We start from the raw sequence: 27,660 nt of genomic DNA, 5'->3' as shown, positions 1-27,660 counted from the left end.
TATTACAATGTGAAGCAGCATCAAAGATTTAATGTGGAAAGCAGTTAGCCGATTTGATTAGTAGAAATAGTAACAGTGCTCTGAACCAATAGTCGAAACGCTCAGCTCATTATGAAGTTGTGGTTACTTGAAAGAAATGCAGAAATGATAAACAGCTGCCTGTTTCTAGATCATTCTGAAAACACAGACTTCTTAAAATTCTTAATTTTAAAATATTTTTTCTGAGTGTAGTCATTTCAAGCTCTCATCTGCTTTCTTTTCATAAAATGAACAAAATGCCAAAAAAAAAAAAAACCAAAAACGCTTTTTCATCATCACTCTTTTTGTTCTGAGAACAAGGAAATCTTATAGTTGTGGAAAAGGTCAAAGGCCTCCTAAGTCTTCAGCACCTAACACATCAAGTGACACTCCCCTGATCATAAGATTAAATCAAGTCACAGGATGTGTGCCCTAAGGGTATTGGTTAAACTATTCTGGAGCTGAGTGGATTAGACTGGCATCCTGCATTTCACTTGAAAGTGTACTATGCCAAAAAGGTCAACAATGTTACAAGGAAGTTGTTAATTGAAATCAACCAAATGAGACAACTCTCTTCCTGGAGGAAAACTTTGTCCAGCCCTGCTTTGCCTTTGGAGTTTTATGTATGAGAATTTGCATTTAAAGCTTTTTGACCAAAGTTTCGCTGTTGATCAACATGCACAATAAAAGCAACAATTCATGCATTTTTTCAAATCTCCCTTGCCTTTCAGAAAACTACAGAAGTTTTTCTATATATCTTGATTATTCTTATTCACACACACACACACAAAATAAAATCAACAAAAAAAAATGATGATTTATGGTAGCAAGCTTTTATTTATTGTAAGTTTGTAGATTTGTAATTAGGGCAACTTTTGTCTTGACTTATCAGTATCATGTTAGTTCTTGCAGATAATGTTTGGATTATCAATGCTTTCTGGGTACTTCCCAAGGAGTTACTCACTGACAGTGGTTTCTAGGACCAGTTTTATAAGGAGACACAGGTGTGCTAATTCTCAAAAGGAATATAAAACATAAAGTGGAAGCTGTGACCAGTTGTGGTCAGTTAGGCACCTTTATTTTTTTAATTTTCTCTCTCTGTTTTTTTTTTTTTGTTTGTTTGTTTGTTTTGTTCTTCCAGAAGAAATGAAAATTATCTTCATTTCTGGAAAAATGCCAACTCAGTAAGTCTTAGCATCTCTGTCTACAGCTGCAAACATACTTATAGCTGAGGCCCTTGGAAAGGTTACAGGTAGTCCTTATATCTAAGCCATTTCCAGGAGAACACAATTGCAAATTCCCATCATCATCACTGAGACAAGATTAAGGACTTATGCATTTTATCACAGCAGCAGCGATATTTTGGTATTGAAAAAGTGATCCCAGTCTTACCTAATTAAGCTAAGTGGTGATGAATTTTTAGAAAGTATATTGAAAATCCTTCATGAAAGGTGTGCCTTTAACACACTGCCCTCATTGGAAAGAGTTGTATTGACTGTATCACGGACAAGTTGTTGGCTCTTCATGCCATTTCAGGGCCAAATCATGCTATGTGCATATTCTTCCCATAGTTTCACTTCCACCAGTGGATAGTTGTCAAATTGCTTCAGTCAGATAATGTATCCAGCATGTCTTCTTGAATGTTCGCTTCTTAGAAACTGGAGAAATAATTCTCTCTGAAGTGTGCAGTTCTGGTGCCACCAGGTATCTGGGAAGAAGTAATGTCTTCTGTTAGGCCAGTGGGTACAACTGGAAAAAAATATATATACAAAATATATACAGAAGTTTTCTCTGTATTCCTTATAATGAGAAAACGGGTTTGTCTTGTCCTTTTCCAGGGCTGAATTGTGATTCCCTATTCTCCTGTTAGACTTCACCTCATAAATGTATCTGCTTCAGACAGAAATTGTGCTTTAGATCCCTACCAGTTTATTCCTCTATTTTTTGTTCTCTTTGAAATATTTCTTCTCAAGGGTTAAATTCTTTGCATGTCACAGGATGGTATGTTGTGTTTCAGAAATTCACGCAGATGGATAGAACATAAATAAATAAATATTCTTCAAATATCTTTCTCCACCTTTTTAGCGAGGTGGGGGTTGGTCTATTCTCCCACATGCCTAGTGACAGGACAAGGGGGAATGGGCTAAAGTTGTGCCAGGGGAGGTTTAGGTTGGATATTAGGAAGAACTTCTTTACAGAAAGGGTTGTTAGGCATTGGAATGGGCTGCCCAGGGAAGTGGTTGAGTCACCATCCCTGGAGGTCTTTAAGAGACGTTTAGATGTTGAGTTTAGTGATATGGTTTAGTGGAGGACTTGTTAGTGTTAGGTCAGAGGTTGGACTAGGTGATCTTGGAGGTCTTTTCCAACCTAGACGATTCTGTGATTCTGTGATTCTGTGATTCTGTGAAAAGTTTGATGCAGAATTTCTTGATATCCAAATGGTCCATTTGGAGTCATTCACACGTCAAGGGGAATTAGGTTCATCTTATCTAATTTTTGATGATTACTGTATTAATATCTACACCTGAGTTGGTGATACAGAGCCCGTTTATATCAAATGGGCTGTAGTTGGCATATCTCCAGCATAACTGATCAGATGTGGTTTATATATCTACTTTGGGTTGAGTTGAATTGGACTCTGGAACTAGAGATTTATTACTATTAAAGGAAGTTAGGTGTGTAGTTTAGATACAGACCTGTCTACATTGCAGGTGCTTAAAATCTTGCACTTAATTACATCCAAGACATGATAGTCATAAAATTCAACTAGTCATTAATTTCAACTTGTCAGAATTCAGCTTAAAATTCTATTCCCAGCCCCTTTTGTTGCAGTATAACAACTTGATTCTGATTCATGTTCCTAGACAACTATTAATATAAGAGCATCATCAGAGAAAACTCTGAGCATGGAATAATGTGATTTCTATTTATCTTGGAGCACGCTGGCACTGGTGCTGTTATCTGTAGACTGGTGTCTACAGTTGTGTCTGCCAAAGGTCTGGCAAAAGTTGCCAGACGGCTGGCTAATTCAGTTCTGTGTACTTGTTTGCCATGAACAGGTAGCAATTTTTTTCCGAACATTCTGTCAAATGATTTTGCAGATTTGTGGTTTACTGCTAAGAAAACTAAGCAAATAAGTCAAAATTAAAATATTACTTTGGAAAAGGCTGAATATCCTTTTCCATAGTGGTAGTGCTGAAATTTAACTGAAGATAGCAGTGTGAAGGTAAGGAGAATGAATATGAATCTCAGATATTTTAGAATTAATTTTTCTTTAAGGACTACATGCCAAATGCTACCCATACGTGTTTTACAAAAGAGCCCTAGTTCAAGCCAAAAGATTTTAGCTATTTATTTAGACCCATGATCTTTTATGAAATGCTGCAACAAGTCCTACCAATTAGAAATCTCTCCTTATTAAAGTCTAGAAAACTAGTTTTCCAAATTAATGACAAAACGGCTTTTGTTGCTAGCATTCAAGTACACTTTTTTTCTTCATGTTCCTCTTTCTGTACTGTTTTGTTTTATTGTGCCCAAGAAGTGGTGGAAAAGGTTGGCTCAATAACTATGGCTGACAATTTACACCAGATTCTTCAAAATAAACATCTGTTCTAATAAATTAGCCACTTGAGTGAGCATAACCCTGTGAATGTAATATGAATTTGGCGGCAGGAGTATATTGTCAATTAACTTCTTCACTCCTGCCAAACACAAAGAGTTCAGTAGTAGCATCACAGAGGTGCTGAAAGAACCATGTGACTGAGATAGCAAGATGCAGCACAATTTTGGAGAAAAAAAAAAAAAAAAACTTCTATGAGACTTCCAAAAATGAACTATGCACTGAAGTGAGAGTGCTTTGCTCTTAGTTACAAAATCATCCCATCACACGAGTTAGTGAAATTAGTTAAATGAAGGAGAAGAAACAGCAGTATATGTAACATTGACAGCCTCATACAAAAGCAGACTTCCATCCTCTGTAATTACTCTCTTTTTTTTTTTTTCCTATAAATTTAGTCCCATATGAACAGCAGGAGTGAGGGCTCATCTGCTTATATGTCTACTTATTGGTGTCATGGCTCTCTGTCATGTCAGATGTCTCAGAAGGAATAAGTAGCCCATTGCATAGGCAATCTCTGCCTGCTTGCTATCTGGCATGCAACATTACTCTACTCAACACTGTTTCATGGCTGTCTTTTACCTTCATACCATTATGCTTTTTTGACTAGAATTATTTCTTTTTCACAAGTGTTTCTCAGAAAGGTGATGGTGTTGGAACACCTGTGCTTTAGCTTCACTTCCCTAAATAGTCCAGCCTCAGTTGTGTTTATTTATGTGTTCCATACCTACAGCGTGACTTCACTCAGAAGGACAGCTTAATGACAAGAAAACTGTACCCTTATTTTAAAGACTGGCAATTTTCCTAAATCCAAGGTCTGATTAATGTGGAGGAGTTTTAAATAATATATGATGTGATAGACTTCAGTGCTCTATCATACATGTGGATGAGGATTTTCCACCCTTGACATTTGACAGGACATCAGAGTTTGTCTCTGAAAAGAAAAAATCCACTGTTTCCAGAGCAATGGTTTCAATAGCTATTTTCAGGGAACACCCAAAATAGTTTAGCTAGGATGAGTCAGAAAAACAGAAGCAGTTTAAGACATCTCTATTGCCAATACAGCTGGGGGTATCTAAACATCAAAGCTGTTCCCAGATTGCTGCGTTACTGTTTCTGCACTTTCTGTGTTTATGGGGACATGACTGGTGGCTCCTCTCTGCTAAATGCTTTAGCACTCTTCCATGGAAAGTGGTGTTACGGTTGAGGTGATTTGTGCAACACAAGGAATAAGAGAACAGTGGTCTAGCAGTGGTGAACAAAACCTAGGCAGAGAGAGAGTGGAAAACAATTCATATACATGGGGGACTCTGCTTAGCCTTATGGTCTAAGGCCCATATGCTGAGTGACAGCAGTGCTCCTAAGGAGCTCTCATTCTATAATAGTTACATCACGGCAACTTAATTTTAAAATATGTTGTCTATTAAATAGATAAGGACATTAGTATAACATATGATTATAATCTATGTACGTATGTAATATACTGAAGTAGTACAATGAAGTTCTTTCATTGAATTATTGAATATCTGAGAAACTGAGCTCTTCCCTGAGAGGTGCCTCTGCAGTGGAGAGACCTGGCACCTCGGAAGGTGATGGGAGAAGGGAAGAGCTAGCCTCCCACTAGTGGCAAGGATTATTTAGTTTTCAGGCATTATCTCAAGAGCGTTTACCGTTCAACAGAACACCTTGTTAGTGTGTCAGCATGAAACAGCCCCAGCTGCACTGGCATTCTCTCAAAAATTATATCTATCTGCATGTGACACTCTCTGAACTACCACACACAAACATTCCTGGTCTGAACTGCTTTTAGGCATTCTGCCACCAGCTTCTGCAGGCCTGACCTGAGTGATCCTCACTCTGAATCACATGTTGGTCACTACAATCATTTGAGTGAAAAAAAAAAAAAAAAAAAACCTCCAAACTGGAATGAATTCAACTCTCATGTGACTATGTACTGTTCATTGTATGCTTCATTGACTTTAGCACAGACACACTGTACTTGCTACAGATATTTTGTAAATACCATCAGCAACATAATTTAAGTCTGCTCAGATGAGCGTGCACGAATTTTCTTATGTTGATCGTACTTTTAATTATCTTTTTTTCCTGGAAGGTACAAAGCTCAGCACATACTTTCTCAAGAACACAGTGAGTCCTACTAGAAACACTATATCCTAGAAATGAAGGTTACATAGTTACAATAAATAAATAAATAAAAACTGAACATAATATTTCGTTATTGTAAGTAGCATTTTAGCATGTGCAGTTAGCTATAAATTACTAGATAGAAGTAAATCCTTCCACTTTCTTAGCAAAAGTATATTTTAAATCATTAATGAGAAGTACATCACATCTCTTGATTCATGTTCCTAATGCCAACCTTTTTGTTTGTTTGCTTGTTTTTCTTAAAATCCACCCAAATAAACATAGTTCTCTCATTCTCTTAGTTAAAACTTGGGAAACACAAATTTAGAAGTTAAAATGATTTTTATTGCAAAACAACAGCAACGTAGGGAGGTGGCGGGGGAGAGGTAGAGAAAAAGAGAGAGCGAGAGAGAGGGAGGGAGCAGGAAAATATGGACACTCCTGTAAATGTAAACAACACCAGCTAAGTACTTTGATCCAAAGTCCTTTCTAGTTTACACTACTGTTAATGGGATTATTCCGGATTTACATGAGCATGGCCAAGGAATAGAACTTGCTCCATTCAGAGATCAGTTTTATCTCTGAATCAGTTGCTCCTTTCTGAGTATCGGACCCCATCTTCCACCAACTGGGATATAAGTCTTTCATAATTTCTGTGCAGAATGAGAGAAAAAGGAGTAAATATGTTAAGTCAGTGTTAGATCAGAATAGATCATCAGTCACTCTGATGAAGCACATTGACTCCACAAGCACTAAGAAGATAAAAAAGGGTGGGACTCATCTCATCAACTTAGCCATCAGGTATCTGGTCTGAAGAAGTAATTGTTCTACAGCCAAAAGCGAGAGACAGGCTTCCCAAGGGGGAATATCCCAGCAGGGGTTATGCCTGTCTTAGACACCTGTCTTAGAACAGTAAATTTCTGGTTGGATTACACCTCTTTAAAAAAAAAAAAAAAAAAAAAAAAGTGTGAATTTCTGATTGGATTCATCTGTATCTGATTTTCTGAGTCCTTTTTTCAGTGATGATAGTCTGAGTTTGTGACAAGACCTCCTTTTTAAATGGTTATGGTTAGGAAATTTAAGTACCACCAGCAGTGTGACTAATACTACCTGAGTGCTTGAAGATATCAGGTCCTTAGAGGTTAGGTGAAGGCTTAAAATTCTATGTCTATTGAAGTAAATGGACTGAAAAACTGAAATTAACTAAAAAGGGGAAAATGGCAATGGAAAATCACCACAACACAAACAGAACTTTGATGTATACATGAATTGCTTGTAAATAGAACTGCTCTTTATTCACATGCACAAAGTTAACTGATTGCCAAATCTGTGGTCAGGAAGACATTCTTCCCCACCTCCCTCCCCAATATATCAAAAGAGATCTAAATATTCTTGTTGTCTTCCTTGGATACACTGAGTCAGGCATCATCTGCTCCATCAAGTGGGCAGGTCCCCATGACCAGTATCGGGTAATTCTAAGTAAGAGTTCAGATTGGTGGTCACAGCTTCTTCCGCTTCTCTAAAGGTTTATGATTAAAAACTAACTGAAAAGTGATGAAACAAATAATAATAGAAAAGAAACACTTTTAAAAATGTATTTTAAGTGCTAAACTTAAAAAGGCACTTTGCTCCCACGAAGAACATAAGCAAAGGCACGAGGAAGTTTCTTTGGTTCATAAATTTAATTAAGCTACAGTTATGCCAATTCTTCTGACTAATAGGGACTGATGAGATGTTGGCAAGCCCTTTAAGAACTCCCCTCTCAGACATGTAACCCTTCACAGACCAAAGGCACCACACAATAAATAAACATATTTGCAAGTTATAGTCTTTATTTTTCCACATGAAAAAAGAAAACTGCAGGTTTGCTTAAGCTGCTACAGGAAGACACACATCACAAGAATAAATGTGATGAGGTAAAAAAGACAGAGAGAGAAAGAAGTATAGTGAGAATGTACTTTCTTCATTTGCCATTTCAGAAATTTATAAAAGTACTACTTCAAGTCAGAAACATTTTTCAAAGGTATTCTTCCAGTTATCTTATGTCTGGCTCACTGGCTAGTGTGTTAACCATGCCATTGACAAAACTATCAAATAAACAGACTTTTCTTCGTTGATCTTCTATCAACATAGGTTTTTCAAACATCTTACAGCAAACAATGACCAAAAAATGAATATTTTTCCATCACGTGTTTTCATATTTTGAGTTGAGTTGGCTAAGATACATCTATATGTTTTCATGACTCATAGGAATGGCCAGTTTAACCTGGTATTTATCAGACTTATCTGGACATAGGTGAAAAGAGCTGTCTTCAAAGGAAACTAGGAACAAAGTAGTGTTGTAAATCATCAGAATCTATTTACTGTAAGGTCTCTACTGTTGTAGGTTGTCTCCCCATGACAAACCTAAATTTGTTATCATTAGTAGATTAGACAATAACATAGCTGGTAAGAATGTTCTTGTAAGACTTTTATTACCACCTACCACACCAAGAAGTTAACAGTTTAGAACATTGTGGCCAGGCCCAGTTCTTAGTTAATGCAAATCACCTTACATTCATGAAAATGAATGGAGCTAACTCGCTATACGCAATTAAACATTTGACCCTTAAAGAGCACAGATGAAGAGCTGAACTAAATCACTTGTAAATGAGCTAAAACAGATGTTCCTAGACAGCTCTATATGTTCAAACAGCAGTGTATGGCCTACTTTAAAGTGGCATATCACAGAATCACAGAATCACAGAATTGTAGGGGGTTGGAAGGGACCTCAAGAGATCATCAGGTCCAACCCCCCTGCCAATGTAGGTTCCCTAGAGCAGATTGCCCAGGTAGGCATCCAGGTGGGCCTTAAATATCTCCAGAGAAGGAGACTCCATAAGCTCCCTGGGTAGCTTGTTCCAGTGCTCTGTCACCCTCACCATGAAGAAGTTCCTTCACATGTTGGTGCAGAACTTCCTGTGATCCATTTTGTAGTCATTGCCACTTGTCATGTCCCCACAAACCAGTGAAAAGAGGTTGGACAAATCCCTCTGTCTCCCACACTTAATATATTTATAAACATTGAGAAGATCCCCTCTCAGTCTTCTCAAGGCTGAGCAGACCCAGATCTCTCAGCATTTCCTCATCGGGAAGATGCTCCAGGCCCCATCTTTGAGGCCCTCCGCTGGGCTCTTTCCAGAAGAACCCTGTCTTTTTTGTACCGGGGAGCCCAGAACTGGACACAGTACTCCAGGTGAGGCCTGACCAGGGCAGAGCAGAGGGGGAGGGTCACCTCCCTTGACCTGCTGGCCACGCTCCTTTTTATGCACGCTCCTTTTTATGCATTATGGCCTGGCATAGACAGGATAGGATAAGATAGGATGTCCTGAATTATCTTTTGAGAGGTGTCTTGTACTCACTGACTGACTCCCAGGTGTCAGGACACTAAGCACATCTTATAATGTTCCCGATAGACACTTCCCAGCCCCTCCTTTAAATTTCAATGTTCAATGTAAATAGGAACGGATCTAATACTTTTTTTTTTGGTATTCTTTGATGAATTTAAACATTTTACTAGCTTTCCTTTACAATTTTTTTTAATCTGATAATAGATATTATATTATTCATTTTTGTTTTGGAAGTCTGTAATCTAGACTTCTGGATGAATTCTGGAATGTAGGTACAATCCAGGGTTCAAAGTTGCTTTTCTGAGGGAAGAGCTTAGGAGAAATGTGGGGTTTGAGACCTAACATTAATCCAGTTCTGAATTTCCAAGTCATTAAATATTCTTTGAAATAATTTCACAATGTAGAAATGATATTTTTTCTCAAAATAATAACACACTTTGCATCCATCCATTGATCAGAGCATACAAGTAAAATGGGACTAAAATCAAAACACTTGAAAATCTCACTTGTGGTAACTATGCCTATAACTTGTGGTAACAAGTGAAATACTGTAATGTTTTATTACTGTAGTTTTTGCACTGCCTCTCATCATTCGCATTTGCAACTCTGGCTGCTCTATTTGCTCCATTTGCTGCATCTAGGCTGTAAATTATTTGGTGTGGGAGCTGGATCCTTACTCTCTTCTTTACATGGAGATCTTATCAACAAATTCGAGGGTAGAATTTCACTCTGTTCCCACTGCTGTCAATGGATGTTTTGCATTGAAATCTCCAGAAGAGTATGATCCATTCAGCACACTTCTGAAAAACCCAAGCCATTCACGCATGTGGAGTAATAAATCCAGTTTAGTTTGTTCCTTTTCCCTATTCTCATTACTTTAACCACTTTCAGCATAGGAGAAAAAAAACTTTCACAATCTAATTTGCAGTTAACTTTAGGTTGCTCATTTTTAGGTAATAGTGTTTTTGCAAACCAGAAGTGTTACTCAACTTCATTAAGTTGATTTTACAATACTGTTCATTCCTATGCTCTTCTGAGAAGGTTGTGAAGTCTGGTGATCTCAGCAAGTCTTAGAAGCAAAAGGTCAAAGTTCTATCAAAGGAGAGGAGTTGATTCACTAAAGAAACCATGAGTAAACCATCTCATCCCTCTGTGTCACAACCAGATCCACTATAAGTCTGGGGAAATGAGAAACATTACAAGGCATGACTGTTTGCACTAGACTACCTGATTCCAACATGTTGGCTGAGATTTCCAAAACTGATGAGGGAAATTCCCTCACTGGATTTGAAAACCTCAAACACTTTTAAAAAGTGTATTTGCATTTCATATGTGGAAAGCGTGGCATACTTTATGGATAATTCATTGAATGTTTTGTTCATTACAAGTGCAGGAATTTGGTGTTCACTGTGAAATACTTCTTTCATACACTGCCTTGTCCTTTCATAATGCCCTTGCAAAAAATGTCGCTGTCAATGTATTTTAATCATTATTAGAAACCAGCATGTGAAAGCATAGTTAAACAGAACTTGAATTTTTAAAGGTGACCCTCAAATATTTTGCATGTATTGTGTCAGAGTGAGCAAATCAGGGACATCTTCACTTCCAGCTCATTTCAACTTTCCCCCAGTTGTCATGCAATTATTTACCAGAAGGACAGTGGGAATGACGATTCTGCCACAGAAGTCATTCTTTGTACACCTGCTTATTCAGAAAATTTTCAGCTTACTTTGTAGGCAGACAAGATATTAAAAAATTGACTAGAGCTGGAAATCTCTGAGAAGCTATGCTCTTTCCTGTGAATTCAGATTCAAGGCAGGCAAAGCCTGTGAATAATGGAGGTTGTGCGAGGGCATAACTTTGCTTACAATGGAGGGAGTATGAATCAGCAAAAGAACAAGCACCCACTTATGTTCAAGAATGATTTACACAAGCCCATAAATCATCCAAATGAGGAAAGCGAGAAGTGGAAGTCAGGAATGCCACATGTGCCATGACACATGGTGTATTATTTAAAGATCCTCTTACAGAACGATTCCAAGTACCAGCACAGCTATCCAGAATAGAAAACTTTGTCAATTAGAGGGCCACCAATCTAATGCTTGCAAACATCACAAATTACTCACCATCATACTGTGGTGATTGTGGAGTTGCTGAACAGGGTTATTAGCAAGGTTTCCTGATTTAATCCTTCATTTACAGACTAATGTGTTTGCCCATTGTGAGCTCAGCCTTCCAGTCTTGGGGCAGCAATTAATGCTGCCTCCTCCAGAAACATTCACTGGAGGTCAGAGCTGTGGGGGAGGCTTCCAAAAATTCTCTCTGCCTGGACACTGCTGCCACCCACAGTTTAAGAGAGACAACCAATAACAAAACCAGCTTTTTTTTTTTTTTTCCTTCTCTTTTTTTTTTTTTTTTTTTCCTTTTCCCAGCAGCTTTTAGAGTTCTTGCAGCTCTTGATTTCTCAACACAGTGACTATGTCTCACAACAGAACACCTTGAGTCAGTTGCACCCAAGCTTGGACACACAAGAGTAACCTACCCTGACTATACTGGTAATCATGGTGTACTGGTTCATCTCAGTGCCTCAGTGCAAATTACACCGCATTTACAGAGCTAACTGATACATGAATTATGAAAACTCCTTACCTAAATTGACATGATGTTCATGAGGAGAAAAATAGGCAAAAATAACATGCAATCATTCATCTATTCAACATAGACTCATATATATTGTAGGTGGAAATTTATCTGCATTCCCAGTACAGATTCAAAGTAAAGCAAAGAGTTTTGTTGCTTGAGTTCCAGGTTGCTTGATTTCCAGTAAAATTGTTTGAATTTGTGCCACTAGAGCCTTTCTAAGCTTTTCAAGATTTCCCCTGTTTTCCTAAAATACTTTATAACAAACAGCATAAGATCTGCTCCCTGGGAACATCAGTATTCCACAGGATATTTCAGTCTCCACAAGGAAACAGTGATCTTTTTTAAAGACTAAGTATAGCCTGTAGAAAATGAACACCGTACACAACCTGCTACCTGCTCACCATTCAATATAACTGCAGGGACTCTCAGCCCTGGGCCACAGTGGACAAAGAAGGGAGGAGGAACTTTCCCTGCTCCCCTGGGCAGAAGCCATGTTAGAGGAGCCATCCCTCCCTATCATGGGAGCACCAGGACTGCCCTTGCACAGTGCTAGGGAATGGGGCAGAGAGAAGGCTGGTGACAAATCCTTCTCTTCCCCACATCAAACTGCACAGGAAGAAATACCAAATGCCAGAGCACAGGTGGAGGTTGCAGGAAGCAGACAACTCAGGCTCTCAAGGGTAGCTGTAAACCCATGCAGGCCAGTGGCTAGATGCCGTAATTTTGCCCTTTAATTTTCATGCTATTTATTTTTCTTATTTCCCATTTTATAAGGCAAGGTTAAACCTGGAGATAATCTACTGCAGACCAGATCTGCAAATACAAAAAGGATGTCTTGCTGTTATTTGTTATTTGTCACTGCATTTTGGTTTCTGTTTTATTTCTCTGAAGCGCTGGAGAAAATGATCTGAAGATGCCTTGACTCTGTGAAGCATCTTAATAACTATTGCTTTGCAACATTTTTTCATGTGTTATTTCAACCTTAATTTTAGTGTTATTATTGCTCACAAGAAGTCTCATATATGGATCCTTTGGGAGATGTTTTAGAACTGAGAAATACAGAAATGCACAAGACCATACAAAATTTCATAATAATGAACATTTTCAGATGTTAAGCATTACACTCCATTGCCTTTCCGATATGGCCCTTTAATTTCCTTGCCTTCTATTGATTTAATATTAAATCCTATAAAATCCTTGTGTAATATACTATTATTTTACCTGTTCCTTAACTGTCTGGGCTGAAAACGTACATCACACTGTGCCTTGTGAGTTCAATCAGATTTACAATAGAACTAGATCCCTTGATAGCTTACCTGAACACAGATACACTAACTGCGTATTAAGGATCTGGCCTTCTGAGGTTCTTTTTAGGCTTTTTTGGATAAATAAGTGAAAAATTGTGAAGTACTATGTTTACTGTTGCATGACACTCAGCACCAATTAAAAATATTTTGGATTAATCATTGACCCTTCTGCCTGGAGATACACAAAAACCCATCTCACCCACTACCTTTTGTTATTTACCATATACATGAAGAAGAGGGAAGAGGCCTGTTAAGATGCTATGTGGAAAAAGCGATTGTGACTTTTGCTTTCCATTGCCTTTTTTTTTTTAACTAAATATAAAGCAGGAATTTCCGAAAGCAAGCATTCAAACAGGGAAAAAAAAAAAAAAAAGGCCTTAAACAAATTACTGTGGTTAAAGAAAAATTACTCAACATTATGGGTTAATCTGACATGTAACATATGTTGCAACACAAGAAGTTCCGTATACACTTGTTCTTCAGTGTCCATATAAACGCCACACTGGTAGCACACTGTACTTCTAATATTGCACAACAGTGGCTGTAACACACAAAACAGAGGATCAGAGTTGTATTCTGCAGTTATAAAAAGCAACTGATAGAAAGTAAATGCAAAAAGAGCTGAAGAACAGTGTGGATTTCACTTAATATTGGTGTAAAAATGTATTTTTAAATGGCTTTTTCATTTTATTTTATAAATTTAGAGCTAAATGAATAAGCTTCTCTCCTGTTTTCAGGGACACTCTAGTCATGAGGCCATAGAGAAAATCTAAGTATGCAGACTGGATTTTTAAAGGGACATTGTGTCTCATGACATTTGTGATAAATGTTTGAATGTCAGCAGCATGGAAATAGACATACGATATGGTTTCCCATGCATTATTATTCAATCCAAGAATCCAAATTCCATATTTTTGTTTGATTTCTATACTGAAGAAATCATATGTTTTTCACAGAAAATGAAGAGTGAGGATTTAAAAATAACATTTATATTTATGATAGCTTAGAGTGACACTTTAGATTTTCATCACTTTGTTCTGGAAAACTACACATGCCTGTTCATTAAGACTATCATTCAAATGATATAGCACCATGTCTGCACTAAATGAAAATGCTTATTTACCTGATTACCCATCAGAGTCATATATCAACATTAAGATCCTCATTTGTGGGAAACCAACTTACACAATAAATTTCTCATTTCATATCAAAGACAAAGTTTTGGAGCTTCTAGAAATTCTATTTTAATTGGTAAAAACAATTCTACTGGAGTTCTTTGTGTTACTGGCTCAATATTTTCCAGATTAAATGCTACCTGAACCTGTTTATTTAAAACAAGGTTGCTAAAATCATAAAATTTTCAAAAGCCTTAACTGTAACAAAACTTTTATTGTCAAATTAAACAATGAAGTCTCATGATTAGGCCATGTGAGTGCAATCTGATGTTTGGAGGAATTTGCCTAAGAGGTAATTTAAATAATCCCGGTTCTTGTTACGAAATTGCTGTCATTAAATGCTTCAATGTATAGCTAGCCATCAGAAGACTAGTTTTCCAATATCTTTCCCCAGCCTTTTGGAAAAAGTTACAACACAAAAACATCATTAATGAGAGGATGAACTAAAGAGAGCGTGTATTGGAAAACCTGTTTAAGCTTATTTTGGGGAAGTACACAGAAAAAAAAAAAAAAAAAAAAAAAAGGAAAATCCCCAAACCAAAGAACAAAGAAGCTTTCTTTTGTAGCAGATGTGTTCTTCTTATTGAGGATTCAGTATAACAAAGAGAGGGAAAGACCACAAGAGAGAAAAGGATTTGGGAAATAAGCTTTATGAGGAAAGGGGAACTTGGCCCAGCCTTACAGAACAATAAAGAGAGGCAGGGCAAGTGTCTGGTCCAAAACCCATAGCTACACTAACTGTGTCACAGCCACACTGAGGAAATACAAGCAGAAACAACCTGCAAGGGGTTCTCTGTTCTTTAGCTGTCTCTCTCAAATGGAGTGTCAGAGAATACTCCAAAGCTCTGAAACTCACTCGTCTGCAGTTGCAAACTGCCAGGATAGTTCCTGAGATGGAACCTGTGCCAAACTGGAGGCTCCCCCAGAACCAGATGGTCCATGACAAGCAACCAGTTTGGATGGAGCAACCTTATTCTTTTTACTGTGAGTTGTGCTGGATTCAGAGCCTAAGAACAATACCTGAAATTATTATTTTACTGGTAGACATAGTCATTGCTTCCACAGATCACTGGTCCCTCCCCAGGCTCTGTGTTCTGATGAGGAAGCATGTTTGGGTAACATGTGGTGGTAATGGTATGGGAGATGTCCAGTAGCAAGTTCCTCTCACAACTAGAACTGTCCTCTGTCTCATTTTGAATGTAATAATAACAATTACAAGGTAAATCAGAAAGAGAGGTTTTCACTGATTGCTTCTTTTGTCCTCTGCAGGGGTGACCTTGCAAAGTTTTCAGTGAAAGAGAAGATCCAAAGATCTATTTTTATACTGGCATTGATGGATGCTGCTGAAAAGCAGAGGTAACATACAGTCAATGAATGACCAGTCTATGATAATAACAGATTGGAGACTGTCTTTTAATACCCTACCTTTCTCTGGTTCATTCCGCATAACTATATATTTTTTGTCCAGACTGCCAACATCCATGTGCTTTTCACCACTTCCATGTAATTTCTAATAAAGAAAAAAATAGATTCCAGTAGACCTACCAAAACTGTAGTGTCTATTTAAATATGCAAGCAGCTTAACCTTCAACCAGCATACCAAGGTCCCTGTGTCCAGCTTCAAGAACGATGTGTTCTTGATACATTACTGGAATGCATCCCACCACCTCCCAACATTACAGTAAGCTCCATTTATGGCCCTGTGTCCCAAAGCTGATGGATAATTGTGCCATTTCCCACTGTCCAACTGCTGGTCCCCTGCTCCCTCCCTCCCACCACCACCTTTTCAAATACTGTCCAAAGTCACAGACTCTGCAGGCACAATATACCTGGTGGCTCACTGGCAGTGTTCTTCTCATTTTTTTTGTGTCTGTATTTAGAAGAGTTGTCTTGTAATCTCTGTTTTTTGCCTCAGACACAAAAATGCACGTAAGTTTCCTCAGACCATTTAATAATGTTTAGATGGTAAATGAAAAGCTTCATAAATGTTTTCAAGTCCTGGACCTTTGTTGCAGCACCTTTTCACCTTCTTTGACAGATAATTCCTCATCCATAGTTTTCATCATATTTTCTCATTCCTACCGTCCCATGGGCATGACTTAAAAATGATGGCACAGTTCTCTGGGAGGAAGGATGGTTTTTCACTGTGTAAAAAACTTTTTTTTACTGTGTAGCCCTTTTAAATCCAAGGTAGTAGACACAGGTACTGCCAGAGACTGGAGGCACACAAACCCTGGGAGGTAGAGTAAATGGCAGAGATAAGGAATTGGTCAGAATGACACAATGGAAAGGAGATTTATTATTACCCACAATTTTCCCTGTTTTATGTTCTAACCTCCTCATTTTTGCTACCTGGACAGAAAACTCATTACATCTGCGGTGTGAACTTCTTTACTCATCATATACCACTTCCACATCCCATACCGCATTGCATCAAAAGGCACCAGGAAGACCTACAAGATCTTTTACCAACAAAAGTGAAAATAGTGAAGATAAGCACTGCAGCTATAGAAGCTTTGACCTGTGGTGCTCTTGCAACTCAATTTTGTCATCACAGATGATGAGTCAACAGAGCTATGGGTGCCAACTTCTGTAACACAGAGGAAACTTGAGTTGAATTAAATTCAATTCCCATTACACAAATTAGCTGGAAAATAATGACAGAGATCATGTTTTAAATGATTAGTCTGAATCACACCCTAAAATTGACAAAACTCGATTTTAAGGGGACAAATGCTTTCTACCTTTGTGAATAGAATGCAATGCTCTTAAGTTAATGTTGGTTCTTCACAGCACATAGCCTGTTATCCAGATGACTAAATCACAAATGCATGCTCAAAACTCCAATTTAGATTTGGCTTGGCTGTCTCTGTACACACTGTATCTGTCATGTTTAGCTGCTGCTGATATTTTGCTATCAATATAAATGAATCATCCTCTGAATCACATCAGATTTTCTCTCAGAGCTCTTTTAAGAGCCATTATAATATTGTTATTCTGAATGTCAGCTCTCAATGAACTGAAAGGTCTGAAGTCAGTGGTAAGATTCATCAGCATCTGGAACAGGCTCCAAATGTCACATGGCAAATCGTCTTTCCAGTGTCTCTCTCTCTCTTTTTTTTCTTTTAACTGTTTTCTCCTCCATGACATCAGCTCTTTGCTTGTCCTATCCTGTATGCCAGATTCATAAAATTTCAGGAAGGCCAGTTCCTCAAGTTATTGAATCTGTAATATATAACTGATGCCCTGACTAGCACAGATATTGACTATAAATCTGAAAGGTGAAGATAGCTTCCCACTCCCCTGGAGCAGTTGTCTGTGTTCTCTGAAAATACTTTTCATTACAAACAAATGTTAAATTGTCTTTCAAAATTAGGATTGTTTCCTGCCTCTAAATGAAACCTTAAAACAGAAAATCTTACCAGTTGAAAGAAAAACTAATGCCCTGGTAGTGCATCATTGTCACCTGAATTTCAGCCCGTGTTTTTTAACAGCTCTGATTCTTAACTGTGTCTTCATTCAGCAGTTTTGATTTTTTACCATGATTTTTTTTTTTTCCTGGAAGACTGTATGTTTGTTCAGTGCTTTTTATGGGAAAGACACTTAGCACAGAAGAGCTGAATGAAATACTTGACTGAGTATATTATTATAAAAATATGAATTTTTCCAATATCTGTATATTTCAAAGAAGTGTGCTAATCTCAAATAAAATTTGCAAAATGAACAAAAAAAAAAAGAAATCAATATTCTGACTTGATTTTTTATTATTGTTGTTGTTGTTGCTGTTATTTTAGTTTAGCAAGAATTTATGGCTCTTTAATTTACCAGGCTAGAACAATAATGTTTTTAAAACACCAGAATAGCCTTTTGAATAAAAATGCTTATTTTCAACTAGTTTCACTTAAGAATACATTGGTGAAACAAACCTCATAGGGAAGAACCTTTTGTTTTATGCAGTACATACAAGAAATTTTGCATAGGGCAAAATCCATGGCATAAATATAGGGAGGCCCAGAAATGCAAGATTGCAGCCACGGAAAGTTAATGTCTCCAGAAGGGTGATGCCCACACAGATCAGGTTCAAAGGCTTGCCAGGCCCACAGAGCACTGTGAGTGGCAACCTGCAGGTTTGCTGCTCCTTGTGTGAGACCAAAGCATCCACAGGACAGAAGACCCAGCAGCCTGGCACACAGCTGGATCCAGGTCAGTCCCTCCTACTGTGACATATTTAATAGCTCTGCCACTCTTTATCAGGTATCTTTTCAAATGACCAGATACTTAAACTTCAGCAAGGAACAAACAGAATCAGCTCACCAGCTGGTAATTCTCTTTATTCCATCTGTAAAACTCTCAGTTCTAAATTTTGGTTTCTGCAAGCTTTACACAGCACATGAAGAGGTTTCACTGTACCTTCCATCACTATGAATTAACAGTGATAATAATAATACTTAACCTTTGTAGAGTTCTTTCTATCTTCACAATGCTTAACTAACATTAGCTAATCACATTACAATAGCTGGGCTGCTTATCATTCCTGCTCTTGACACTGCCATGAATAATCTGATAATTATTTCTTTAGCTCATATAAACAGCTTGTCCACTCTCATGTCATTTTCTATTTTGCTTAAGCTATAAATATCTGATATTAACTGAAGAAATGGTGAAGTTTGCCAAGCTCATCTTAAACTAAAGCATATAATTACATTAATAAGGTATGTCTGGGACTGAATATTAGCAAATTCTGTGCATGTTCTTTTACTGTATTTTTTATATCTATATCTCTAATTATGGGCATCTGCTATAGTATTATATAAGGATTATATTGTGTGAGAGTTAGAATGACTGAACTAGTTTGCCTAGAATCTGCTCATACAGATTTTTTAAAACCACTGTGTATTTATTTCAAACATTGAGTATTGGTGTACTAGTTGATACTATGCTGGGGTAGTGTATACACAGTAGTAGGCAGAGACCATGGTTTAAGCTGCTTACAGCTTACTGTTCAGATTCTGTTTTATTGTTGAGAAGCACAAAACTCTGTGTCTTTCCAACACACTAGTCAAAAAACTCTAGCCTTAGGTAATCAGCAGTAGGATCAGGAATAGGAATTACGAACTTCCTGTGTTTTATCCAGTGTCAACTCTTCTTGTAGAATGACCATTTTGTAGGGAAGAAAACACTTTATTTCCATATTCAGAGGTGAAATGGATTTCTTTGGAAAATAACTTTCTCAGTGCCCCTGTTTTCTCCTTTTTCAATGGAATAGTACCATTGCATTATCCTATGAGATGTATTATGGTTTGGATCATGATTGTTTGCCAAAGGCATTGAGATACTCAGCTGTAGATAATGTAAAATATTTGTAGTGATGGTGCATTTACTTTGGGTTCCTGGCCCCTGATAACTGTTTTAAAATCAGATTGCTTTGAGCTTTCATCCTTGGGTCTCTATGCTTTACATTCCTTGCATTGTCAGTCCCCTGCTTGATCCAAGATAGACAAATATGATACTACTAGCATCCTTACTAGCATCTGCAACTGAATCAGTTATCCCTGCCCCGTCTCTAAGAGACAAGCAGATCCCATTATTATTACTTTATTAATACAGTTTTGCGTGCATGGTGCTTTATAAGGAAAAGATGAGTCACTGTTCCAAGAGATCTCACTCTATAAATTAGATGTGGCACATGGAATGACGACAGTGAAATGATGGGGGAAGGAATACATTTTAATATATTAATTTATTGAATGATTTTATGAAAAAATCTCGGTAAGTTCTTTTTTGTCTACAATATACAGCTCTCCTGTCTAAGATATACAACTCAAAACCAAAATCTAAAGAACTATGTTCAAAATGGGGCTAGACCCATTCCTTCTGCATACGCAGCTCTGCTGTAAGTTCGGAGAGGACAGCACTTGTTCCAAAGAAGGTATGGTAGCACTTCAGTAAAAACTTTATTCTTAGTCACCAAAAGAGATATTAAAATGAATAGTGACTCATCTCAGCAGGCATTCAACTGCAGCCTTAATTCCAGTCCTAGTGGAAGAAGGTTAACATTCATAATGCTTTAATGTAAGAAGCACACATTTTTATAAACTTACAAACACTTCAAAAGCACAAGTGAACGTTTCTCCTGTTTCAGTCTGTGAAAGACCAGCTTCTCTTGTCTCTGCACCAGGGCACTTGAATCTAACAGAAAACCTACTCTGGCACTAAAGATGTGCCCTGAATATACTCCTTTCAGCCACCCAAGTTCCTCTGCACCATCTAGCGGCACAAACTCCTACCAATAGGAATCAGGGCAAGAGAGGAGAATTTTTACTTAAGATGGAAAACATAACAATTATTGAAGAGGAAAAAATAGCAGTTCTGGCTGTCCTACCCATACACTATAAGCATCTTGTACACTTGTATACATGGACTACATAAAGTGCTTATCATCCTAGGTGTTCCTTATGCATGTTAAAGTCAGATTCACTTAAGTCCTTCAAGCTAAATTAGTACAAAGCAAAATATTTAAATGCTCGTCACCTGAACAGTCACACAGCTCACCAAGGGGAATGTTTCATTAAAAAGAAGTAACACTGTCACTGTGAAGCTCAAGAGAAAGCCACCATCTGGGAATACCTGGAGGCTGGGCATGCCATGATCACACATGACTGCACAGTTAATTAAAGGAATTAAAGGTCTGGACATGGTCTTGGGTGACCTGTTGTAGATGTTCCTGCTTGAGCAAAGGTTGTTAGACCAGATGACCTCCAGAAGTCCCTTCCATTCTGTGATTCTGTGAACAGAGAGAGGGGATTTTGGGTACAAACAGAGGAAGAGAAGGTGAAATTGAGGAATCATCAACACTCTTGGACAACATTTATCTTGTTTTGCTGTGGTAGACAGCTTTCTTGCAAGTCCTGTAATTTGTTATAGACGCATCAAGCAGCTACTAGTGCAGAGAAAGCAGGCTTTGCGGAATACAGAAGCTCCTGAGAGGCATAGCAGAGGGCAGCTCCCAGCAGCATATCATGAGGCTGCCTGCTCTATTTCCTCTGGCAGACCTGGAAGAAATTCAGCCTGGAATGAGCATGGCTGAACTGTAAATAAGTGGAGTGTGTTTGCGTGTATGAGAGTCCCGCATGAAGCATGATATTACTTAAGGACCACCCTGTCTTGTTTTGCATGGTGTTCACAGAAATCTGAGTGTGATGGTAGTAAATAAAGACAAGACTGTGTCTGTGTCAGGAAAGCTGGCTGCTTGCAGTCTGGAGAAGCTCCCACTAGCTGGCCATCTGCTTATTTTGTGTTCTTACATTGCCACCCTCTGACAATCTGGTGGATTTAAACACTGCCACTCAATGGACGGCTGAAGTTTGAGAAAGGCATGTACATAAAGTACAAGGCTGAATACAACACTTTAGAAATGCATTGCTACTGCCATTGTTTCATTTGAATTGAATATCTTTCAGGTATATCCCTTGTATATTTCTCGTCTGCTGCTGTAAAGATTAGTTTAAAAGTTGATTTGGTGAAGTGTAGTAGAGACTGAGAATGTGTAGCAGGAAGAGATGGGGATGTCTAGCAGGGACAGATGGGGATGTGTAGCAGAGAGACAATTTGGCTCAGTGCAAAAAACCAGATTAGTCTCCATGGGTGTTCTCCAAGCCCTCAGAAGAATTAGATATGAGAAATGATGTTACTCTGTGTATTGTCAAAGAAACCACACCATTGTCTGTATTGTTTAGGGAGGCACCCATTGTCAGGGAGTGTAGTGGTAGGACAAGGAGTAATAGTTTTAAACTTAAAAGGGTAGATTTATATTAGATATAATGAGGCAATTCTTTACTCAGAGGGTAGTGAGGGACTGGCACAGACTGTCCAGAGAAGCTGTGGAATCCCCATCCCTGGAAGTGTTTAAGGCCAGGTTGGATGGGGCTTTGAGCAACCTGGTCTAGCGGAGGGTGTCCCTGCCAATGGCAGAGGAGTTGGAAGTAGGTGATTTCCAAGGTCCCTTCCAACCCAAACCATTCTATGATTCTATGAATAAAAGCAGGGAGTATTTATTGAAAGTTTGTGGAAGCGGGAATATGAAAACTTTAAGACCAAAACACACAAGTACACTGTACACAGAAACTGTGAATATTAATCCTAGCACAAGAATAGAAACTACTGTTGTACCATGTTGAAATCTGCTCTTTCCCAAATATTGAAGGATATATTCTCTATTCCTGGCCTACCTTTCTTCTTGACCTACCTTTCCACCAAGAGCTTAGCTATGAAAGTCAAACAACATTTGTAGCTCTTTGAATGTCAAATGTACAAGAGTTAAAGGGAAGAAAATGCAGGATACTGGGTAAACACTTGTATCTTTTCATATAAAATGTTCAAAGTAATTTTATATAATAAATACCTTCATCCAGAATTGCCTACATCTGAGAGAGTAGTGCATTAAGAACAACTGGAAAGCAAAAAGCTATGCATATATTTTTTGCGATGTGAGGGATGTTGTATCCATTTCACAAAGCATTTCAATTCCCTTTCAGTATTTGTGGCTTTGTTAATTTCAGCTGTGTATGGCATTTTATTCAATGTTTTTTTAACAGCATCTTATCAGTAAAAAAGAGATGTCAACAATACTGAAAAGAGTATGGTGAAGGCTTCCCAAGACAGTTTAAGGGACAGAGAGTAGTATACAAGGAGATCCTGAAGAAACTGGAATTATTTAGCATAGATAATAGATGGCTAGTTTCTAACTTCAGTTTTCAGTTATCTGAAAGGCTAAAGACTTTTCATATGTTCATATGTTTTCATATGCTCCTATGTTTATATTTTCATAGCCAGACTTTTCATATGGGAGCATAATGAAAGAACAACAGGTAACAACCATGAGTTGCAGCAAAGCATTTTTGTTTTGATTTGGTTTTGTTCTTTTATTCCCTTTCTGTTGTTTTATTATATCTATGGAAAGAGCACCTGAAGCTTAAAAAAAAAAAAAAAAAAAAAAAAAGCATTCCTGGCCTGAGTTTGAATACAAATGAACAGAGACCCTTAAAAAAGGCAAGCATACAATAAGATTATGAGGTTCAAATTCTACAAATTGACACACTAGGGTGGTAAAAAATAAATAAATGTGGCTGGTAAAAATAGTTTGATTTCCTCTGATTATAAGAACAGGTGTTTCTGTTTATTCAAGGGAATAATGACTAGATTTTTTACACCATGTTTATTGCCATAGTATTTAACTGGAGTTGAGAAGATTCTCAATTGCTGTATTTACCCATCTAAGAGATTATAGTTATATCTTAAATTTTTTATACCTTAAAGCATATTGTGATAAAAAGCAGATGTTAAGGACACTGAAGTTAAAATCAGTTCTCTGGTTAATAAAAAAGACTGAAGTAGGAAATAAGCTTTAGAGCTTGAGTCATCTAGTAAAGGAATAAAAATAACCCTGTAATTAAGAACTATCAATAAATGAGAAAACTCAAATAAATAAACAAAATAATTGTTATTAAATAAATAAGAAAAAATGTATACTAACATTTTAATGAACAATTTGAAAACAAAATGAAAAATACATTTGTTTGAAAGTGATTCAGGATTAGAAAGCAGTAGAACATGGAATATTTGCTCAAATATAAAAATATATTTATGTTCAGTGTTAGCCTTGTTTGTAGTTAAAACTCAGAACTTGATTTTCTGTCTTCTGTACCTGAAGGTTCTATATTTCCAAAAAATCTAGATTTATGAGAAGGAACATATTTGCCAAAAGCAAATATTATGCAATGGGGAAAGTGTGGCCAATTGAAACCCAAGTAAGAATGGATAGCATTATACTAGACAGATAATCACAAATAAAGATTTCTCCTCTTTTGGATTGTCTACAGCTGAGAAGACATAAAAAGAGATGAAATGAGAAGAGGTTTGTCTTCTGCTCTTGTAAGAGGAGTCAGGAATGAAGGAGTGAAGTTGAGCCTGGAAAAAAGCAGAGGGGTGGGAGGAAAGTGTTGTTTTACTTTGTCTTTGCTTCTCACTGTCAAAATCTGTTTTAACTGACAATAAATTAAATTAATTTTCCCTACATCCTAACTGTTTAGCCTGTGACAGTAACTGGTAAGTGATCTCCTTGTCTGTCTTTATCTCAACCCACAATCTTTTTCATCTTATATTCTTCCTTTGCCCTGTTGCAGAGGGGGAATGAAAGAGTGGCTGGGTAGGTGTCTGGCAGCCAGCCAAGGTCAACCCACCACAATCACAGAAGATGGTGATGTCACAAAAGAATACTGAGCAAGAAAATATACTGGTCTAATCAGGACTGGAAAGTTACTGATACGTGCTCAGATAACTTCTTTTGAGAATGATCTTCAGAGACAAAGGAATTAGTTCTGTATATAATAAATACAACATTCTGGATACATGCAGATAAAGGACACGTCTTCAGATAAATAGCAAAATGATACTCATAACCAGATAAAAATAGTGCATATACAACATGAGTATTATGGTGTTTTCTGACACCTGTGATTTTAGATGTAAGGATTTAATAATAAATTGACAACAGAAGCAAGAACTATACTTAGACTGTTTCATCATGGAAAAAAATATGATTTTTTTTTTGGCTTTGTGAAACTAAAATGTCTAATTTTGTTGCCTTTCCCAAGAAAAACTCTGGTCCAGAAAGGATTCATCACAGCAAAAATCAGTCCAATTTTTTCTTGCTTGGAAAGCTATGAGCACAAGAAAGCAGGAGGTTATAGTGGAAACTGTTTTGCAACTGTAACTGCAGTGGCCTAAATGAATGCACCCTCTTATGTGCAAAGATGTCCCAGATGAATACTTCTACTTTAGAAAGTATCATTGTGCTCAGATCCCAGGCAGCTGAACAAATGTCCTTGGTATTTCCACTGCAGACAGCACATAGTCTCAGTATGTTGCTCTGAAATGGGAAAGAGTAGGTGTACACTGGGGTGTTCACATGATTTCCTGTTTGGGGTGGTATTTGTATGATGTTCCTTTTAACATTCTACTTAGGGTAATTTTACTTCTAAATTCTCAAAGCACATAATTAAGGAAGAGGGTTAAATGGTTGATTTTATTAAGTTAAAAGCTCTATCTAAAGTATGTGCCAGCTACCAAAAAAACAAAACAAAACAAAACAAAAAAAATTTGGAAAAGATTCAGTTTTATCCTTACTTTCCGGAGTAGGCATTCTTCCAGACTCTGAATCAAGAGACAAGAAAACCTGCTTAGGAAACCTTATCAAGTCAATACACATTCTTCTTCTCCCACATCAATGTCTCCCAGATGCCTTGAAGCACCAGCTTTAGCAGCTTCCTGCCTAGTTCCCCTAGACCAGTAATCTTTTGAGGATATCTGTTGTAGGAGCATTGTAATAGTATCTATAGGATTCTAGCCAGGGCTAGAGGATCCTCTCGCATTATGTCCTGCACAAACAAGTATAGAGTCTTGTTCTACATGAGTTGCAGTCCAAGCATTGCAAGAGCGAAACTGTCTATCTCTAAAGCTTAACTGAAGCAGAACATTTAAAGAACAGGAAGATTAGACCCATGAACTCTGTTCCCTTGCAATAGGTAACCTTGAGAAAGCACATGCAACTTTCACCTCTCTTGAGTGGAAGAGGTTAAGAGCCTACAGGTGCTGCCAGCTGGACATGACTTTTAGGTACAAGTAGCTTGGACTCTGTCCCATCTCTGTTTTTTTTCTCACCATTATCAGTTGCTGTATAGTATCCAGCTAAGCCCATGAGTTTGCATGGGACAACATCTGCACTTTGCCAGTTGCAACTTTGGAATGGCACAACTGATTGGGAATGTATTGCAGCATGGGCACGGAACTTCACACAGGAATAATGGCACTGACCTCACATAACCTTAGCAGACCTCACATCTCTCATCCTCTTCGAAGGTGACTCAATGTGGCATTGACATAAGCGATCCTCAGTGTTAACCAACGGCATACATGGAAGGAAAGGGAGGATTCGGAAGTAAACAAGTATTTAGGAGAGGGAGCCTTTTTAAAGCACAAGATGCTTTGCTTATGCTGTGTTTCAATGAGAAAGGAGGACTTAGCTGAGAAGTGAGACTTGAAGAAGAAGAGACAGGTAAAAGCTGAAAAACATGGAAATGATGTCAAATCTAAGCAAATAGGGCAAAGTGACAAACTGCCAGACAGAAATGGAAGACCTGCAATTAACAGCTTAAAACAAAACAAAACAAAACAAAACAAAACAAAAAAAAACAGTTAAAACATAGAAACACGAAAAAAAAGTATGAACAGCAGATTGAGTTCACCTCGTGATATTTCTTTCTCTAACTCTGGTGTCCTTATTAGTAAGATTATAGTTAAGCATCTTTATTGAAAAACTTGGTGAAGAGTGTCAGGTCTTAGCTCTTTCTACATGAAGACCTGCTGCATGTGGGTTGGATCACAAGGTTTGTTTCATGGCAGAAAGCATATAAATTTGTTTCCCATGAAACTATGGAAATTGCACTGTGTTGGAAACTATTGGGAATCTATGAGTACATAAGTTTCTTTCTCTAAACATTTTTTTCCATGAGAGAAATTAATACTGCTCTACATTTTTTTAAAGATAAACCCTGTAGCTTCTTTCCATGGACAAGCATACTTTGACAATCAAAGACAGAACATGTGAGAAAATATGTTTATTTCACTTTATTTCACTTGCAAGGGAAACATATAGTTCCTCTGTCCCCTTCAAGTTTCAAACAAAGATTTGCATGACCAACATTTTATGTCTGTTTTAGGCACCAAATAGATATTTTTAACCTTGGAAAGCTTTAGCTGGAAGACCTGTGTTTCAATACTAGCTGGAACAATAGCAAGTTGAAATACAACATATATCTCAGTCTGGAAGAGAAATAATTGATACCAGTAATGAGTTGGATAGAATTTCATAAATATGTACCCATTCACATTAGAACTTACAACATAAAAATTACAGGGCAAAGATAATAATAATTTCCCTACTACTTACTTTATGTTGCAAAATGTTCTAGGAAATCATTCTTTTGTTTGTTTGTTTGTTTTCTTCATTGTTCTTCCTATAATATTGACTGAAAAACAATTCCCTTTTTGACTGCATCCATAACCTTCTTCCAGCAGCTTTTATTAGCAAAGTGAATTTTGTTCTATCTCTGCCAGTATTGGTAGAACTAATAGATGTTAGAGAAAGAAATAGGTGACAACCAGGCCTCCACTAACATGCTGTAGAACTATTTTACAGAGTTCCACTGCTGTTCAGATGAGAGGTCAGAGCAGAAGTGGCAGGCTTCACTGTCATGACAGTGGGGGGTGTGCATATGGTATTTGTTGTCTATGAAGTGGTTGCCCAGCTA

At 37.5% G+C, this 27,660-nt stretch overlaps 1 long non-coding RNA gene across 1 annotated transcript in view; it reads right to left on the bottom strand.

Annotated features, from left to right (window-relative positions):
- Nucleotides 1-953: 953 nt before the first annotated feature.
- The window catches only part of LOC308183333, a 115,354-nt gene continuing 88,647 nt past the window's right edge, over nt 954-27,660 (bottom strand). Inside the window, exon 3 of the long non-coding RNA XR_013942407.1 lies at nt 954-1,726. This is a non-coding gene — a long non-coding RNA (uncharacterized lncRNA). The remainder of the gene's footprint in view (nt 1,727-27,660) is intronic.

The sequence above is a fragment of the Anser brachyrhynchus genome (genome assembly GCF_964034855.1).
Source record: "Anser brachyrhynchus genome assembly, chromosome: 1".
NCBI classification, from domain to species: Eukaryota; Metazoa; Chordata; class Aves; order Anseriformes; family Anatidae; genus Anser; species Anser brachyrhynchus.
Note: the sequence above shows the minus strand (reverse complement) of the source record. Positions and strands in the feature narration are given on the sequence as shown.